Genomic DNA, 20,734 nt, shown 5'->3' on the forward strand with positions numbered 1-20,734 from the left:
ATCACCAAAAGTCTTACCTCTCAGGTTACTGTCACTCGGTATTTCTTTAAGGCAACGATTCTAAACTCTAGTTGCTTAAAAGATTCACGTAAGTCACTTAGAAAAATATTAATGCCCAATGCTTGCACCAACTCCAGGATTCAGATTCGACTAGTCTGGACTGGGACTTGAGAATCAATATTTTAACAAACAAATCAAAAAAAAAAAATCAAAACAATAGAAAAAAAAATGTTCTAGGTGATTACAACTGCTTTAAGGTATTGGTCCACGAGAGTTTTTTGTTCTTCTCAAAAGGGTGTTCCAGTCTCAAAATCATGTCTGAGCCTGTTAGAAATGCAGAAAGTTGGGCCCCACTTAGGACTTAACAAATGAGAACCAAGATTTTAAAAAGATCTTTGGTTATTTTCATGCATATTAAAATTTAAGAAGCATTGTGTTAGAGGGAAAAGTATGTATATTTTTAAAAATTCTGCTGATCCCTTTTCAAGATCTGAGGACAACACTAGCTGTTGTAACAGCTAAATTCAGAAACCTATGGCTTAACGCAATGCCACCTTATCTCTTGTTCAACTTGAAGTCTAATCAGTGGCAGTGGGGAGCTATGTTCTTCACAGTCAGGGCCTGGAGATGAGAGACTGCTGTTTTCAAACTGGGCTTCCAAAATCTTCTGACACTGGATGTGTCAATGTCAGCATCTGGTGGAAAAGTGAGGAAGAGAGAGTTGAGGATCCGCTGGGAGGTTTCCTTGGTTCTGGCCTAGAAGTGGTGTATAACATTTTCTCCTACATTCCATTGGTCAGAACTCGGCCACATAATTCTACATAGATGCAAGGAAGGGCTGCAAAATAGAATCCCAGCCTGGGCAGCTGCTACACAGTAACCACTCTACCCCATACAAGGGAAACACGTATCTTTGGCAAGTAATTATCAGCCTTTGCCACACTACAATTTCCAAAATTGGCCACATAGAGAGAGAGAGGTGGGGCTGATTCGCTTGTCCAGAATCACTGTCAAGCAAAGCCCTGTCCTTTATAAATACTTGTTTTCATTTTAGTGTGTATTGTTGTCACCTTCCCATGGTTTTTAACTTTTAAGTCTTCTCAGATATCAGATTCAGAAATTAGTTATTATAGAGATACAGAATCAATGAAAGCACATACAGGTAGAAACCATTTAGGGCAGATGAAAATGCAAAGAAGAGAGGAGGCCTGTTTGGTCAATTAATGTTAACTGAAATTAGTGTTTACAAAGCACATTCACATCTATTGTACATTAGATGCTTATTAACTTGGTGTTATTGTCTATAATTTTCATAAAAGGAAAATGAATCCCAGGGAGGTTAAAAAACTTTCTGGGGGTCACAGGGCTAATAGATTCAAGGCTTTCATCTTCAAAGTGTATATCTATTGCAAAACATGACACAGTTGTGATGACAGACTTGAAGTTTTCCTCCATCATTCCTCACTCTTGGGGTTCACGCTTTTGTATAAACCCCTCTCCTTATGTGTGGGCAGGACTTGTGACTTATTTCTAACCATTAGAATGGTGGCAATGGTGATGGGATGTTACTCTCATGATTATGTTATGTTATATAGACTCTGTCTTGCTGGCAGACTTGTTGGAGAATCTCTCTCTCCCCCCATTGCGGGCTTTGAAGAAGCAAACTGCCTGGCACCCCACAGGTGCAAAAAAATGAATTCTGCCAATAACCTTAAAAAATTTAGAAGTGCATCCTTCTCCAGTTTAGTCTCTGATGAGAACCTCTCACTGGCCAACATCTTGACTGCAGCCTTGTAAATTTAAGCAGAGGATACAGCTAAGCTGTGCTTAGACTCCTGAGCCACAGAAACTGTGAAATGATAAATGTGTATTTGTAAGCTTCTGAGTTTGTGATTTTCAACTTTTAACCGCTTTTGGTTGTATTTTTACGTACTTTAGGCACACAGGGCTTGTTGTGGCCTGGTTAACTCTACTCTGACAAGTACTTCATTGCTGACCTCACATATGTGCAATTGTATTTTCTGCATCCAGTTATTTACAAAAGATACAAAATAATAGCCATTAGATTTTCCAGTTGCCATGTCTCTAATAATCTGGGCATCTGATGTTTTTTCAATAGAGGAAAAAGATGATCGGCTATATCTTTGTTATAATTTCTTAGCTCAAATTTCCAACAAATACATGAAAAGTACTGGTAGTATCTTCTGGTGGTACATTCTGACTCTTTGATGCTGTTCCCCAGTTCATTTTGGCCTCTTTTATAAGAAATGTTTTCCCATTTATAAACATCTTTGTGTTTATGGGGTATTGCCTATGTGTTCTGTTATTATTTTAAAGCTTTTACAGGGTCCATTCTGACTGAAGTCTAAGGGCTTTGGTCACAGCTTCAGTGACTTTTCCTATATAAGGCATTCCTAACTGCATGTCTTGGAGGCTGTGAACAAACCATGAGGAAAAATGGGAACAGGGAGAACAAGAGGAGGGAAAACAAAGGAGGAAAATCTGAGATTTCAGCTGGGATGAGGGGAAATGGAGTACAACCCGACATCCAGGCTCTCTCTCTCCAGCCCACTCTGAATATTTTGCTACAACTAGGAAGAGGATAAGCAGGAAGAGGACAAAATAAATTATGTTCTTTAGAGAGAGAAGGCAGATTCTTCTATTTTTCTACCACCAATCAACTTTAAGCTGAAGCCAGTACAGGTACAATACGTTGTACATATTTTTCTCAATGTCTATGAACATTTAGACTTTTTTAAAAAGTCTATTGGCTTTGTTAAAAGTCTCCATTGTAGGTTTCTCTTAAAGCATATCTATGTCAGCATACTAATAAGCAAATCTGTTTTTGTATATAAAAGCCAAAAAATTAAATTTTATTATGTTTTAGGTAATATAAATTTAATTAATGGGATACTATCTGGGCCAAATAGAGCACTAATAATTTAAGGGGTTTCGTCCTGGATGTGTTCATTCATTCATTATTTTATTAATCCAGCTAGTATTTATTGAGCACTTACTATGTGCCATCTGCTGCCTGGGTTAGACCATGGCTTGGTGAACAGACCAAATGCAGTTTGCTGCCTGCCTTTGTATTTAAACTTTTATTAGAATGCAGTCATGCCCATTCTTTTACATATTGTCCGTGGCTGCTTTTGCATTAGAGATTATGTGGGCCACAAGGCTGAAAATATTTACTAGCTGGTCCTCTACAGAAAATATTTGTGATTCTTGGCTTAGAAGATCAAAGATATTGTGCCTGGCTTAGTTTCCTGATCAGAATAATGGGGACATATATGTCGACCTTGTCCAACTTAAAATATTCTTCTGTGTATGGAAAAGTGGTATTTTAAAATGTGAAGTAACAATAGCTCTCATTTATTGTGAGCTCATTATGATTCAGGTATTTTGCTCAGCCCTTTATATAGATTATCTCACTGAATCCTCACAACATAGTTGCTATCATGGATTCCATGTGACAAATGAAGAAAGTGCAGCATTAAGAGCTTAATTGACACAGCTAGAGTGACACTGCCAACAAGTGCAAAGCCTGGCTTCCCCAGCGCAAGAAGATCCATTCTCAATTCCTTTATCTACATGGTGAAGATCAAGTATCTCTCTCAGCAGGGTTGGAATATGGAGTACAGACTGAATGCTAAAGACAATGTGAAGACCTGGCACAGTAAAGAGCAATGACATAATAATACTAGATTGTTTTAGAATAATCACCTTTAAGAATTATTTTACCAAAGCTACTTAACAACTGTATTTAAATGTATTTGAATAATGATTCACATTGAGTGTATTTATTATTTATGACTGTTTAGGTCCAGTGACTTAAAAGGAATTATATGTAAATGGTGTGATCTTATGTACTATTGCTGTAGTGTCTGAATGTCATAAATTCAGTTATTTAATTCCCTCTATCCTATATGTCTAACAAAGTATTGAAGGCTACACATTTTCTGTAGAATGCTCAGTATTAAATGTTCCATTTTACATGTTACACACATCTTAAAATGCCATAAGCTGTAAAAGATATTTGGGAGAGGAGGAGGGAGTGAGTAGCTAAGTCACCACCCTAAACGATGAATCACTCTCTGTTTAAATGCTGTTTCGTTAATTCAAGTGACATTTTGACAATAGCATGCTGTCAGTCCAATGGTTTGACCTATACAAGAACCTCTAATTATTACTAATTAAATAATTAATTATTCATAGAAGCACATTCCATTAGCATAGCAGAGGTGTGTTGGAATATGAGTTATATGGGGTTTATGAGTCTTCAGAAAATAGATTCTTTAATAAATTAATAAAGGGGCTCTGGGGTTTCATTAAAAGGTGGCTGGAGGGTGTGCTTGCCTGTTTCCAAGGAGACCACAGGTGGTTGCTTTTTTTTTAAGTTAAACTTGTTTGGGCTAGATGATTTTTTTTTTTCACCCTTTTCTCACTGCTCTGTCCTCAGGCAGAGAACGGAACATTTTAATGAAACCCCTGTTGTCTTCATATCACTTTGATCGCCTTGTGTTCTCTCCAGTCTCCACGTTGGCCAGTTGGATAAAGGGTTTCAGATGCCACCCCCCGCCCCCGCCCCAGTATTAAAAACTGTGTGGCATGCCCTCCATGAATAAACAACATTGTGGTGGAGACCCAGTGAAGGGAAAGGCAGAGCAAACAAAGGGATGAAGGAAAATGCATAAATTCAAATGACATGGTCCTCATTTACCCACTTAATTACCCTGACTCCTGACTCCGTTAGCCACTGCGATTATTTTTCCAGTTAATTCTGATTTGAAGAACTTAGAGAAAAATAGGCTCATCCATTTTTTCCCCCTCAACAATCTCTTTGCCACATGGAGTTCCGCTACTTCGTTATCTCACCGTAATAATGATCATGGTAATATTAATATCTTCCAGCACTGCTCACTAAATAGTGATAAAAATAGTAATATTAATGCTTTCTAACATCCATTTTTGATGCTCTGAGGCGCATTATAAATTCTGTCTTTGTTTAAACAGTGGGGAACCCACAAAATATCATTACAGTTATCATTAGAACTCAAGGGCACTCTCCGGAATCAGAAACCTAAGAGGGGCTAAGTCAGCAAGCATTCCAGGGCCATAGATGAAACAAAAAATGAATAAAATAGAATTTTTTATAGTGTTTCAACATTTGACCTATTTTAGAAGAGAGCCCCCTCCCCCCTTTTTAATAGCTGCTTGTTATTCTCACAAGAAATAGAAGAACTTGTTTTTCTGAAACAAGCCACAATCAGCCCTTCAAAGTCACTAGGGCCCATATGGTTTTTTCCTTTTCTTTCTCTTTCCCCTTCCCGTACAAACAGTATGGGAAATGGATCCCCACGCAACAGTGATCTACTTTCTGTGGTTCAGGAGCCACACTTCTCTTTATTCAGGTGGCATCTAGTCCAGATGAAGAGTGGCAGAGAGAAAAGGAAACCAGCTCACAAGACTGAGCTGTTGAAGGCCAGAGAGGAAATGGTGAGATTTATCATTATTAACCAGGCCTGCTAAGTGACAACAAAGCTTTCCTTGGACCAGTAAAAGAAAATATGCTTTAGCAGTGGGCTTAATTTTCTGACATTTATTTTGACCTTCACCAACTGCATATGAAGAACTAGCTTTGAGCTTTAGCATGGCCCAACCATTCTGCTTATGGCTATCAGTCACTGAGAAACTGGAGATCCTTCTGTCCTCTTGAGGTGTGATGTGAGGTGACCCTGACTTTATTCCAACCCTGGTGGCTTTTCTCTTCTCCATTTCCAGCTCTCTAAATTTAATGTTTTCGTTTGTTTGTTTTGTTTTGTTTTGTTTTTCTCACTTCTGAACTTCTCTCCTTCTCTTCCCAGCTTCTCAAATATACTCTTTTCTCTTGATCTGTCATCTCTTTCACTCCCCATGATTTTTCTACCTGGTTATTTTCTTGAAGCTGTCTGCTCAGTGGGCAGTTGCATTTAACCATTTTTTTTAAATTCATCAAAATATATAGATGACACCATTAGTTTATAAGTATCTGGATTAGAACATATAATCAAGAGAGGTAAAATAATATCAAGCTATCAAAGTTAATTACTAACACAAACGGATGTTTACTAATACTTATTATAGGAATACGAATCATTTTAGGAAAATATTATCAACCCCATAGGCATCCAGGGCTCCACCTCCCTTTCTAAAAAATGAACCCAGGGAAGATTAAGGCCTTAATTAAACACATACTTTATTTCTGTATTTAGTTTTCACAAAAGACATCCTTTTAATATAAAACTGACATTCTGGCATCAGTCACATGCCCAGAAGAGTCAGATAATCAACAACAGTTTATAATAACATTGCACTAGAATAATTAATAAAGTCTGAAGTTCAGTGAAAAGAAACAAGTGTTCCTCAATAACACAATGAGGAGATATTTAGGAAGTTTGAAGTTCTGAAATTTAGAGAAAGAAATTAAATATTTGAGGGCTTGTCATACTTTGCCCACTCTATTCATTTTGGTTTCCTATTTTTTCTTAATTCTTTCCCCTCCTCCTCTTCCTCCTCCTCCTTCTTCTTTCCTTTTTTGCTAGATGAGATTTGCTCCTCAAATTTGCTGGCTTCAAAAGCACACAGATCCTATAGCAAAAGCCATGTTAACATCAAGAGAAAAATGCCAGTGTTCTATGTTACAATCTAATGATTATTTACATTCTTACGTATAGATAATCATCCATTAGCTCCAGCTTTATAAAACGAAGAGACTATGTGATCTCTTGAAATTCTTCCCAGGTTTCCGAGTCCATCATTAACTTACCAGCCTATGGCAATGTCTGTGCAAGCCCACTGATTTACTGTTTTTCTTTAAAATCGAAGCAAGAGGTTAGTAAATTTAGTTTGTTCATACAGAGGGTTTAAAACATGAAGTGAACTTTTAGAGATGCTGTCTGTACTTATCTAAACCAATTACTAATATTAATTAGGATTCATCATTATAGTCTGTCCATCCACTGATCTATCCATTAAAACCTTACCAAGTACTGTGAGCAAGTCAGCATTCTAAATCCTATTTGCAGACTTAGAAAATGAAAATGAACACTTAGAAATGAAAGCCTGGTATAGGTTAGAATGCTTAACTGGGAAGAATGTTTGAAATCCAAAAAGGATCTCATGACTGACCTTCACATTTAGTCACTGTTCCATTCTTTAAAGTAGGTTCATCTTGCTATGCTCAAGGCTGCATATTTGATATATGTTGTCTTCTGACTCCCATGGAGCTGCAAGCAGAAGGCTCTTGGAGAGAAGAGCTCCACTGCTCAGATTTTCTCTTCTGCATGGGGATGAAGGGGGCTAAATCTTCTTCCACCTCAACTCCTTCCCTTGGTTTTTTCATACCTTCTTTCCACACATGCACATGCTCATTGCTTTGCCAGAGTGAGACAATCTGGAGGGCAGGGAATGGGTCTTATTTTATTTTTGGAATGTCCACAATTGACATATTGATGAGCACATAACAATAAATTGTTTGGTTGAATAGATGTGTTGATTTAAGCCTATTGAACAGTGCAGCACAGGTATGTGTGGGTACAATAGTGGGGAATTTATAGGCTGTAAGAAGGCATCACCTTAGCCGATGATAGACCCAGCCAAAATTTTAAATCAAATCCATTTTACTTCTACCCTAATACACTTGTTTTTGTGTTCTATTCTTTATAATTACTCCCTCATCCTCATCCAGCTTCTAGGTTTTTTGTTTCATAACTTTGGTATCTCCCCCATCACCACTCTATCTCTCCCTGCCATGACTATATTCCACTTTTTCTAAGACGACCTGACTTATCATTTCATGAAAACATGCATGTTCTAGATTACATACTTCTAGGAGCCTACTCCAAGGCATTACTTCTCTCCAGAAGATATTTACTACTTTTGTAATGAATCTTATGAATAACACTTCACATTTATGCATTCATCTACCTGTCTCTTAAGATGCTAGTAACTGGTAAGTGTTAATGCATTATCTTTCTCAGAGGCATTTACCTTTCAATAGGAAGTATTACCTTTATTAAAATGAACTATATAATGGTGTTGTTTCACATAAAATGAAAAAAATATTTTTTTTTGACAGAGGAATTTCCAGTGTTTCTCAGATTTTGCCACTTATTGGACTCCTGTTCTCCATTAATGTCACTCAGTATTTTTCAGGTAGCTATATGGTCAGATCATCATTTCCTAAGTGAGTAGAAAATCCCTGGACTGAATACCAAAGAACGTTTTTATCATTTTATCTGTTTTCTATTGTTACCATTATCACAAATTTAGCAGCGTAAAACACCACCAATTTATTATCCTACAGATCTGTAGGTCAGATGTCCAACATGGTTGTCACTAGGCTTACATCAAAGTGTCAGCAGGGTTGAATTCCTTTCTGGAAACTCTAGGAGAGAATCCATTCCCTTGCATTTGCCAGCTTCTACAGGCCATCCACATTCCTTGGATCATAGTCCTCTTCTTACACTTGCAAAGCCAGCAATATTGCATATCTATGACCTTTCTTCTGTAGTCATATCTTCCTTTAGAAATCAACTGATTATATTGGGCCAATTCAGATAATCCCCAATGTCTCCTCATCTCAGTGTCTGTACCCTTTATCACATCTGTAAAGCCCCCTTTGCCATATAAGGTAATACAGGTTCTGGGGCTAGGGCGTAGAAACCTTTGGGAGTCATTGTTCTGCCTACCATACTCATTATATTGATCAAGCATTTCAGATGAAGTTAGAAGAGCAGAAATGTGAACAGTATATCACTAAGGTTGAGACAGGAACAGATGATACATACAACCTGAATAATGGGGAATGACTGAATGCAAACTTATTCTGATATTAATGACCATACCCACTTAAAGCCCATACTTACCAGGTTCAGAGGGGGAGGGACAAGTCCTTTAAAACATAAAATCATAACAGACAGTAGTGGAGGTTGATAAATACTGGGTTGAAATCTGTATTAGCTTAATGAATTTAATAGATGGGAAATCACTCTGCCTAAAAACCTCATGCACGCTATTTCTGTGGCCAAACACAACCATTTCCCAGTTCCAACCAAGCTCTGAATTGACTAGGGCAATGGATGGGCATTAATATTTATTGAGCACCTTCTGTGTGTTTGATGTGTTGTGTATATTATTTTACAAAATGCTTGCATGAACCCAGAGACAGTCATTCTTTCTCCCTTTTTACTGATAAAGAAATGGAGACTCATTGACATTCAGTCATCTACTTATGTGTTCATTCAGTCAAAACCTATTTATTAAGAGTTTGCTGAGTGCCTGGTACTACATGAAGTATCTGAATACAAAGTTAAACAAGGCACAGTCTGTCTTTCTGTTCTCTCTTAAACCAGAACATTTAGATCATTTCTATACAACATAACATGAGGAGTTTTTGAAAACCTACCTGGATTCTTTTTTTCACCTGAGCTTATGCTCTGTCCACATGGAGCATTAGCTGTCTGCCCCTACATGCGCCTTTCCTGGCTACTCTACCACTGGCAATAGGAGGGTTCTCCACAGGCACACATTTTTGTGTTAACCGAAAGAGCTCTATGTAGCTGAGAGTCAGAATCCAGTCAGAGAGTAACACATATGACAGAGCATGCACTGTACTTCCTTTTTGTTTATTTCTGTCCTCTCTCTGAATGAAGGGAAAGTAAAGGATGGTACTATGATATTCCTTGCACTATTTCACTAGAGTCTAATTTTAAAGCATGCTTCGAGTAGAGAAGAACAGAAATTTTCTGACTCAAACCTTTTCCATCCCATGGATACGAATGTTTCTAATGGATCATACACTATGCCTCCTCTTAACACATGTGCGTGCTCGCACACACGAATCTCCACAGCATGAATCTCGATTTAGGCTTCTAATCCTTCTCAGCTTCTCAGCCTGGCATTAACGGCAGCCACTTTCAATGGGTGAAAGTAGTCTTTGAAATGCTTTTAGACGAATGCTGAATAGTGGATCAGCTGAGACTACACAAGCCACTTTCAGGGCTTTAAAATGGTCATGATGTTCTCATAAGGGTAGGATCTCAGGCTTTCGGTAAAATATCAAAGCACTTATTGATACTTTTTGCTGCATTCCTTCCCTGTGGGCCCCTTATTACCTATTTGATTGCCTCACAGCCTAAATGTGGGTGATCTAAAGATCTAAAGATTTGGCCATTCCAGGTTGATAATTAATCTGGCTTTATCAGTTCTTAATAATGTCTTTCTTCTCATGCTCCTAACTATGGTCACCTCTAGGCAAGGCTATTCTTGACAGCAAAGGCAAATGGAGAACAAAATACATCTTATAAGCCCTCACTGAGTCTGGAAAGCAAAATCTCTACTTAGTTAAGGCTAAAAGCCAATGCAAAAGAACAGATCTTGGCCTGAATACAACTTATAGCTTTGACTAGGCTACAGCTAGACTCAGTCAGACTTCCACAGCCTTGGTAATCCGGTAAGAAATCCCATTTTTTAATTGTTACCAGATGAAGCCTGAGAAGACAATGTATTGCCGATCCCAGGGCTAACCACATAGAAGAGAATTATTTGTCCACTAGAAGTTCTAATATCTTTCATAGTTAGCATCAAGCCTTATAAACAGGAAATAGTTCTTTGTATATGATAATGCAGTAACTTCTATGCCAAGATAAGGAGATAGAAGATCTTCATGGTATCTGTCAACTGACAGAATTTCTGAGGAGATTGGGGGCCAGATTCTATATGAGCTTGTACTCCCAAGAGGGCTTCTGGGACTGTTCCACCTGTAGTGTGTATCAATGAATTTATATCTCTAATTTCTCTAACTCTTGCTCTTTCTCTGTGCCTGTGGGAACTTCTAATGGTAGCCTTAGCTGGTTAAAGAAAAGTGAATTATGTGCAAATATGAAAATAAAAATGAGAGTCATAAATATTTCTGGGCCTTTTGCTTCTGACTCAGACCTAAAAATGGGAAAATACGGAGATGTAAGCAAACTGGCTAGAATGTTCTACTTTCCAGTGTGACTTCAGTCATGTTAGTACTGATAAATTGGTAAGCAATATATTACCTCATTCTTAAAACTACTGTCTTTTCTTTTCAAATATTCTTAGACCTGTTGGATCTCAGTTCGAATATATCATGAAAATGTGATTTAAATACTAAAAGCTGTAAACCATCATTGCCCATTTGAGGAGAAATATTACAACAAATAAACATCACAGCAAGGCCTTTCCAGCTACTTTATCTTCCTGGAACATCTTCTTATATTAAAAAAAAATGTTATAGATATGTTTTCTTTTCTATTATATAATATATAAGATATATGTAACATGAATGTACAAAGCATTTATGCTCATAGACAAGTATATGTATGAGGCACATAACATGTGTGTGTATTTAAAACCTATCACATAACCATATAGCGCATATGTGCATGCACACATATTTGTGATACAAACATGCACACATATAAAATGTGTATAATGGGCAAGGCATATAACATGCATGTATGTAACATATCTATATTTATGCATTATAAGGTATGTGTACGTGGCATGCATGTGTATACATACATGTAGCATGTTTATGTGAGTAGGTAAGCATATAACATAAATAATACCATATGCATACATATACCTATATAGTATATCTCTATAACATCTAACATATATATCTATACTATATACTTTTTATATATAAAACTTGTATTAAATATGTAACATAAAACAAAATATTTCAGAACATATATGTAACATACATATATAACAATTTATAAAATATTTGTATACTATATAAATAATGTTATAAATATGTTCCTCTTTCTATTCTAAATTTAAAAATTTATAAATATATAATATAATTTCATATGTAATTTAAGTATTTAATAATATATTCTTTTATAAAGAATAGTAAGAAAGCAATTGATAATAAAATATATATTTCAATTTGGAAAATTTGGGGCATGACTATACTAGAAGTTGTGATGATGAATTAGATTTTTTTTATCCACCTAAAATGACTACCTCTGGATTAAGAGCTGTAAAAAGATCAGAAGCCATTCCAGTCAAACTACACAGGAAAATGAAAGAACGGAGGTGGAAGCAAACACTAGACTAAAAACTAGCATTAGGCTACATAATGACAGACTAGATTTATTAGCATATTATGAGAGGAAGAGGGAAATAACCATAACTGATGTAAGGATAACATGCCAAGCATATTACCAGACCTTTGCATGTGTGAATGTCCAGTGCGATACAAGAAGTCCTGAGGGTACAGAGCAGCTTTTCATTGTGTCTGGCTGTCCACGCACTGCAGCACATTAACAACCCCAGGTCTCATCCACTACATTCCAATTACTCATTCAGTCTTTGGAGGAACTAAAATTATCCCTGAAAATTTCCCAAGCACACTCAGGGGCTGGACTTCTCTCATGGAGAGCCACTACTACAGGGAAGGATTAAACATTCTTTTATCAAGATCTTCACTCTCTAATTAACAGATTTGAATAAACAGCATTGTAATATTTAAAACCTGTTTCTTTGAGATTCATATTTTTTGTTCTCTCCACATTTAAAGCAATTTTACAGATTTCCATATGTCAGGGCTTCTTCGGCTTTCATTTCACATGTGTAATAATGTAGATGGGTCTAAAACACTTGGTACATTTGGTGCACACTGGCAGTCTAAAAATCTGTAAATGGTGCAACATGTTAGCTGTACCACTGTGAAAACTTGAGCAATGAAGACATGGCCACAGTGGTGTATACAGATCTTCTCTCACAGAAAGCAGCCTCAGTAATTAACATCCTTGGAGTGTTCGATCTCATTGCTAATGAAGTTCATTATGGCCTGGTGAACATTTGTACATATGGAAATTACATTTAAAATGCATGAAGGGATAACTTTCAAGGGAAAGAATTCACCAAAGCATAATCCATAATCTCAAGGATGTCAGGAAAGAGCAGTCTTTTCATTTTGTTTGGTGATTTTGGGGTGAAAGTCAGAGAATAATGTCATATGATTCAAAGACTTTTTCTTAAGACTCATTTGCTTTTTTTCAAAGTCATTGATATCAGATGTTACTAAAGCCTCCAAAAATGAGGTTTAGAGTGACCATCCTGATAAAATGTATCTTTATGATAATGGGCTAAATAACAAAAGTAGAAATAAATATTTTGTAGCTGGCACTTCTATATCCAACCTGGTTGACAAGTTAACATTTAAATGTTTTAAGAAAACAAAGGTATGATTTGTATTTTGTTCTGAACAAAATATTAAATATTCATGATGTCATACATCAAAGAGAGAAAACTCATGGTCAGAACCATTGCATGATATATCTGCTCGTGGATTATTTTATGTGACAATGTATGAGGAGATGCTGGTCCTCTCCTTGACAATGGTTCTTCAATAATAACAGCAAGCATTTATTGAGTGCTTATGATATATACTAGGCATTCTTCTAAGTACTTCACCTATACTAACTCACTTAATCTTCACAACAATATTCTTTGGTACTTTCTATTATTATTTCCAAGTTATATGTGAGAAACAGAGGCACAGAGAGGTTAAGTAACTTGCCCAATGTTATGGATTCATGAATGACAGGGCTAATTTGAATCCACGTAGTCTAGTTATAGAGTCTTCTCTTTTAACTAATATGCCCTTCCGTCTCCTTAACTCATTCTGTCCTCTCCTTGAAATTTATCAACTACGTTTTAAGAATTAAAGAGAAAGAATTTGGTGATTGGCCAATCTGGTGTTGATATCTGATTATTAAAAGATAACTATGAATTGTCAAGAATCTTTCCATGAAAGAACTTTAAACTTCCTCAATAGTGTTAATTTTTTAAACATCAGCTGATTGCCCATCGTCTGAAATGTCTCCCTTGCATAATGGCAGAGAAACTCATTTTAATGCTTCCGAAGAAAACTAAGGCTAATTTGAGCAATATCTTTGGGCGAAAGGCTAAAGAAAATATGTTCTTTTGGTCACCAGATTTGCTCTCTCATTTGCATCGATCATCATCCTACTTATTTTTCTGTCTCCCAAAGATATTAGAAACCATGAACACAGTTCCCTAAATCTATCCCTTTTTATACCTTCTGCCTTTTCCCATGTAACCAGCATTAATTATGGGGAGATTTCACAAGATATTTTCCAAACAGCCTGGCAAGTTGGACACACTGGGCTTTTCCTCACTCAACCCAGCTCCTCCTCTCCTTCACCTCCTCCTTCCCTCATGATGGAACACACCACACCCCTCATCTTTTTGATTGCTTGTGCTTTTCCCTTTCATTACTGCTAAAGACTCTGAATGGGCCTCTTGTGTGAAAGGAAAGACAATGATCTTCATTTGATGGGATTATTTATAATAGGAAAAATAGCTTTAAAAAGAGAAAGCAAGAGAGACAGTTATAGCAAGAGGCCCGTCTGTGAAGCCATTCTTTCATTAGGAGTCTGGCACCCTCCATACCTTTTCCTGGCCACCTGCCAAACCTCTCCTCCACTTGAGAGTGGCTCTTGAGTTTTGTTACAGTTTCTGTCTAATGCTGCAGCAGCCTGGCTCTATGGTGTGACTCATTTCCGCAACGAGAATGCTCCGGTGCATTAACAGCTCTGTCTTCTTTGATCAAGTGACACCAGGGCATCCGTTCCCATGGTCAACATTTTCAGATGATTAGTCTTTTCCTGGGCACACCCTCCTGGAGAACAGAACACCAGATGTAGAAGAGGCAACTGAGCTTGGTACTGTAGGCAAAATGTATGCTAGACATGGAGGAAAAGGGTAGGTTAGGCCCAGGGCCTACCCTTGCCCAGGCAGGGTTCTTATGAGAATCTGAAAACCCTGGGCCAGTGGACTATAAAAAAAAAAAAAAAAAACCTCCTCTCACTGGATACAGCCCTCCAGCTTCACAGTAGGGTCCACACTCTACACAAATGCAGGGCTGCATAGTTCAGCTTGAGTAGGCCATGACACCTCTATCAGCAATTTGAACTCAGCCACAATGTGGTGGACTGGCAGGGGACAAGGTATCCACAGCCAGACTGCATTGAGAGTTTGAGTCTTGGGTTTTCTTTGCTGTGCAAATCTGTTTCCGTGGGCAAAGTATTTAAATGCTCCATGTCTTGGTTTCCTTATTTGTGAAATGGTTATGCAACAATAGCATCTAATCAGAGGTCACTTGAAGGATTAAGTGAGAAAATTCATAGGAAACAGGTAAAACAGTGCCCAGTACCAAGAAAGCTTTCACTAAATGTTGGCTATTACTATTAATGTATAGCAGAGTACTAAGTTAACTTAGATCTTAGCAAAATAGAAAGTAGTTAATGTGGCCTCTAGGATGGCTAGACTCACCCTGCTGTACATTTTAATTTCAAGAATTCACCCCATTGTTGAGTAAAAAACTATAATGATCATAACGACTGACTTTTATTGTGCATTTATTGTACTTCGGTCCTTGTGTCAAGTATTTTGCATATATATCGTTGAATCATCCCAAAGCCTCTCTAAAAAAGATCTTTCTTTTAACTTCAGTTTTCAGATGAAGAGCCCTGTGCTCACAGAAGCTAAGCAAGTTGTCTAAGGTCTAAAAGTAAACAAATAAATCAGGTGGCATTTAGAGAAACCCTTTATCCCAAGACCCCACTATCCTCTCTATTTCTGAAATCTGCTTAAATTTGCATATATTCATTACCTTAATTTTTTTTCTTCCTTCTTTTCATGTCTTAAAAATATATCTTTCATGTCCTTGCTGACTCCTTTCTAGAAGCAGAGACCATGACATGGACACTTGAGAAGCTGCACAAATAGGTTAATACAATTGCCTTACGTACAAGTGAAATAGAAGTGGTAAACATAAATAAAAATATTCTGTTCACAATAGTATAAGTTAAAAATAAGACGTAATGTATTGCCCTTCCCAAAGGACAAGTTAGTGGAGGACAAAGGACTCAGTCTCATCCTCTCAAATGCCACTGAAACATGTAAAGATGGGATGGGCTCTGGTGGTCCTTCTGGTGTCCTCACAATCAAAGCATTATCTGTCACAGCCAGTTTTGTCCTGTGTACTGGCTTTTGATTCAAGTAATACACTATTATTATTATTATTATTATTATTATTATTATTATTAATGTAGATGGCTTTGCTAATTGACTGATTTTTTTCTTATTCTTCTGAACTATTGTTTCATTTGTCTCCTCCTTATTTTATTTATCCAATTTCTTTAAATTGCACTGTTTGTTACTTGGCCTCAGGGAGCACTGGCTATTAAAACTACATTAATAATTTTAATTTACTTAAAATTATGTAAGAACAACACAGCTGCTTAGAAATACAGGGCCACCAAATTGGCTCTATAGCAGGAGATATTCAAGAAAGCAAGGGGACTAAGGCTGTGAACCCCCAAATTCAGAAAGATTTACCGAAGAAAAGATGTTCTCATGAGGAAGCCCACGTGGACCCCATTAGAATGCAGCTATGCTTCTACTTCAGCACACATTATAGCAGAAAATTTAGATTTCCAGAAGAAATCATTGGGGATGGTGAGTGCCATAAGGTGTAATTATTCATTTTGTAGAAGATTTTGCCATTGAAGAGGCCTTCAGCATATTGAAAATTTGATTCAAAGAACTATTCATATGCGATTATACAAGCATGTATTTTTGGCATAGCATGAGATGTATCTCTACTTATTCATATTACTGACCAACCCTATTGTAACATCAGATCTAACGGTTTAAAAGAGAAGAAAGCAAACGTGGTTGGATGGCAATTATTTTAGAAAAGTAGGTTATACATAGGCCCTTGAGAAGCAGTGGAAAAGACAACTGACTTTCAAATTAGGTGTTGTCATAGCCTCAGTTTTCTCTTCTGAAAACATGAGAACACCTCTTTCCAGCCAGCACCGAGCTATGGGCATTTCTCGCGACAACTGGCACAAATGCTGCGAGACTATGGGCAAGAGAAAGCCCTACCACAAGAAACAAAAATATGAGCTGAGACGCCCTGCTGCCAAAACTAATATTGGCCCCCATCACATACACACAGTCCGGGGCCTGGGGGGGCGACAAGAAGTACCGTGCCTTGAGGCTGGACATGGGGAACTTCTCCTGGGGCTCTGAGTATTGTATGCGCAAAACAAGGATTATCGATGTTGTCTACGATGCATCCAACAATGAAGTGGTCTGCACCAAGATCATAGTAAAGAACTGCATCGTGCTCATTGACAGCACACCGTACCGACAGTGGTACGAATCCCACTATGCACTGCCCCTGGGCCGCAAAAAAGGGGAGCAAACCGACTCCTGAAGAGGAAGAGATTTTAAACAAAAAACGATCAAAGAAAATTCATAAGAAATACGATGAAAGGAAAAAGAATGCCAAAATCAGCAGTCTTCTAGAGGAGCAGTTCCAACAGGGTAAGCTTCTTGCATGCATCACTTTGAGACCAGGCCAGTGTGGCAGAACAGATGGCTACGTGCTAGAGGACAAGGAGCTAGAGTTCTATCTGAGGAAAATCAAAGCCCAGAAAGGCAAATAAATCCTCCTCCTGTCTTAGCTCCTGTAATAAAGGTGTTTAGTGTGTCCTGGAAAAACAAAACAAAACAAAACATGAGAATACTAATACTTGCTTACTCTAGCTGTGTAAATGGAAAGAGATGATGCATGAGAGAGCATTTTGAGACATATGCATAATGCAGTCATGAGGAATTACAAGACAATGCTTCAGTGAAAGCCCTATAATATGTTTTTGTGTCAGCTTCCAGAAAGTGAAGTCCAGTGGAGTAATCACAATATACAAGTAATCCTAACCATGAGGTGATGACAGCTATTTACTCATTTAAATTAGACCAGAGAAAAGTATAGCCATACAATGTATTGGAAATCTTAGAGTCCAACTCTCTTATTTTACAGGAGAAAACCTGAAATCCAGAGAAAAGTAGTTACTTACCAAAGGTCACTATCTAATTACAGGCAGAGACAATACTAGAACTCATGTCTTTCAATGATTCATCATGTGGTTTCCTCCTGCAATATTACTCTCTGTTTAGTAGTATGAAGATCCCACTCCCCAGCACTTCATTCTGATTTCATTTTAGACAAGACTTATCTGACTTCCTTTAGAGGGAGTTATATATTCATGTGCAGTGCCACTCGAATAGAGTAGTAATTATTTTATTCACAATAGTGACTCCACTGCATGTTAGGCTAGTAAATAATAGGTAACTAATCAAAAGTAACCATGTGCTTCATAGAAGATAACCAATATCATAGAAATGCAATATTTTAAGATTTAGATTTTAGTCCTGAATTTGCTAGTATTTTTTAGTCTTGGCCATGGTGGAAAAGACCCACATTCTTTTCCTAACACCCTGTAGTACTTAGAACACCTCTGTTGGATCATACATTATCTCCATGAGAGAAGCAACTGAGAGTTATCAATTATTATATCTAGTAATCAACAAGGTGCCTGAGTACCTAATAAGTGCTAAATAAAAGTTTGAGATAAAAGAGAAAAAATAAATGAATGAACAAACTTAGGAGCTATGGTCTTTTGGTTTGGAATCGAAATGGGTATAAGACTTGGAAAGGTCATGGTGACTCCAACAGAGGTCTGGATTAGATCAAATGATGGGCTAGGCTGGACTGAGGCTGGGGGATTGATCATACTTGAAAACATGGAAAGATGGAATGAGGAAGCACAATCAGGCATGATCAAGTACAGACATTGAGAAACGTTATTTACTGGAGGATGAGTACAAGAGATTTCATCAACTCTTCTCCCAACTTTTAATTTGAGTGAAAATTTCCATAATAAAACATTATAAAAAGAAGGTTGTTTTGTTTTATTTTTGAGCAATTAGGTTTACGAAAAGGCGTTAGAGCTAGAACAAAATATGCTAAATTTGGGGGTTGGGTTTGTGCTGTGGCAGCACCAGAGAGAGCTCTTGACAGCTGTTGGTACTTCTTTAAAAGCTGGTCATGGAGACATGCTGGTGTTTAGAAGGTTAGCTGATGTCTCCTTCGCTGACTCGTGCCCATGCAGTCTTCATTGGTTTTAGGGGCTCAGACTTATTAGGGCCAGTTCTGTTCCACTCTGGTACTTTTGCCTCACCCTCCATCCATACTATCAGGTGTGATGGCCATAAAACCTGTGGGCAGAATGAGGCCTCAAGATTAGAAGTTTGGTTACTCTTGAGTTGAATGAGAAATTCAATCTTCAATAGATTCTTCCCCACTGGGGTCCTTCCTAGGGTCTTGAGAATTGAGCTCTTACTTGCAGCCTTGATAACAAGTGGCTACTGCTACATCATTTAAGGAAGGCAACAATGCCTCTGTAGTCTCCATCTCATCATTTCAAAAATAAGATATCCAAAAGTGATCTGAAATTCCAAAGGCACGTCTCTACAGAGCTAATCAATCTTTTCAATATAACTTTAGTTTTGAATTGATTATAGTTTGGTTTCCTTTATTCAAGTTGAATCCACATCTTATGGTCTCTTAAAATTATTTAGCCATTAATATGTTAATTAAATGAGTATAGAATAACTCTACTACACATTATATCCTCCCATTTACTAGATACATAAAAAGCCAAATTAGACAAACATCTTGCCTTTTGGGAGCTTTCAGTCTAGTAAGAGAAATGAGGAAAAATCATATATATTTTTTAAATATGAGGCAGGATATGATACATGAAAAGAATGAGGCACAGATGAAACGTTTGGGAGTTTAGAAAAAAATAAAATATTTCTCTTAATTGTCAAGTAAGAAAAAAAATGGACATGAAATCTATTAGGAGCTCTTTTTGTCTGGCTCGCCTAAGAACTGGCTTTCACAAAGGACTATCAAGAGTCTATAATAAGTCAAAGAGAGTGATTTGATGGTCTACACCAAGCCTGAATATGTACTAATGACTTTCCTCCTGTTTCCCATAAACTCAAAGTGACAAAGTTGTGTGAATGACCTATTGTGTAAGGTTACTTGCTACAGCTTGAATTTTATGGGACTTGGCATTAGATTACAGAGTAAGCCATACAGCAGAGAAGCAGTGAAATGTGGTACATTTGTCCTGGCCTCTAATAGACATGCACTGATGGAAGTTATAGGCATTTGGAGGGAGGAGAGGGTATTTGTGCTCTTTCTGGAAGTGAAAGAATCGGTGCTAGTTTCAGTATGATACTTCTGTAATACACATTAAAACCTCTATGACTGTGGTATTTAAAAAACTCCATACTAGCCTCATCCTTTCAATGAAGATGCATACATGTAGAAAAATGAGATGGATTTCTTAATTAACCACAGCTACTTCATAGGAAATCTTGGGCCAGAAAGCACAATTCTTGATTTTTCAAGCCACTACAAAGTCATAATTTTTACTATTAATGAATTTTGTCTTTCTGTTAACTTAATTTATCCATCATCCCCCACCACCATCTGACCAAACTCTTTCAGACCTTGCAGAAAACCTTGTTCTACAATTATTGATCAATCTACATTATAAAATATCTGGTAATCCTTGCAAGCTTTGCAAGCATTGTGCCAGGGCTAAATCTTATTTTCCTTTTTCCCATCTGAAAAGTTTTAGTTACAGGGGTGTTTCAAAGGGCTCCATAATAGGACTATTAACAAGATGATGAATGGTTATGCCGAACTGAAGTTTCCTTAGGTGCAATTTCAAATTGTTTTCTGTATATAGTGAACAAA

At 37.3% G+C, this 20,734-nt stretch overlaps 1 pseudogene; it reads left to right on the forward strand.

Moving 5' to 3' along the window:
* The first annotated feature begins 16,938 nt into the window (after window positions 1–16,938).
* Window positions 16,939–17,590, forward strand: LOC105288537 (annotated as a pseudogene).
* Window positions 17,591–20,734: the final 3,144 nt, after the last annotated feature.

This window comes from Pteropus vampyrus, unplaced genomic scaffold, assembly GCF_000151845.1.
Source record: "Pteropus vampyrus isolate Shadow unplaced genomic scaffold, Pvam_2.0 Scaffold18, whole genome shotgun sequence".
In the NCBI taxonomy this organism is placed as follows: Eukaryota; Metazoa; Chordata; class Mammalia; order Chiroptera; family Pteropodidae; genus Pteropus; species Pteropus vampyrus.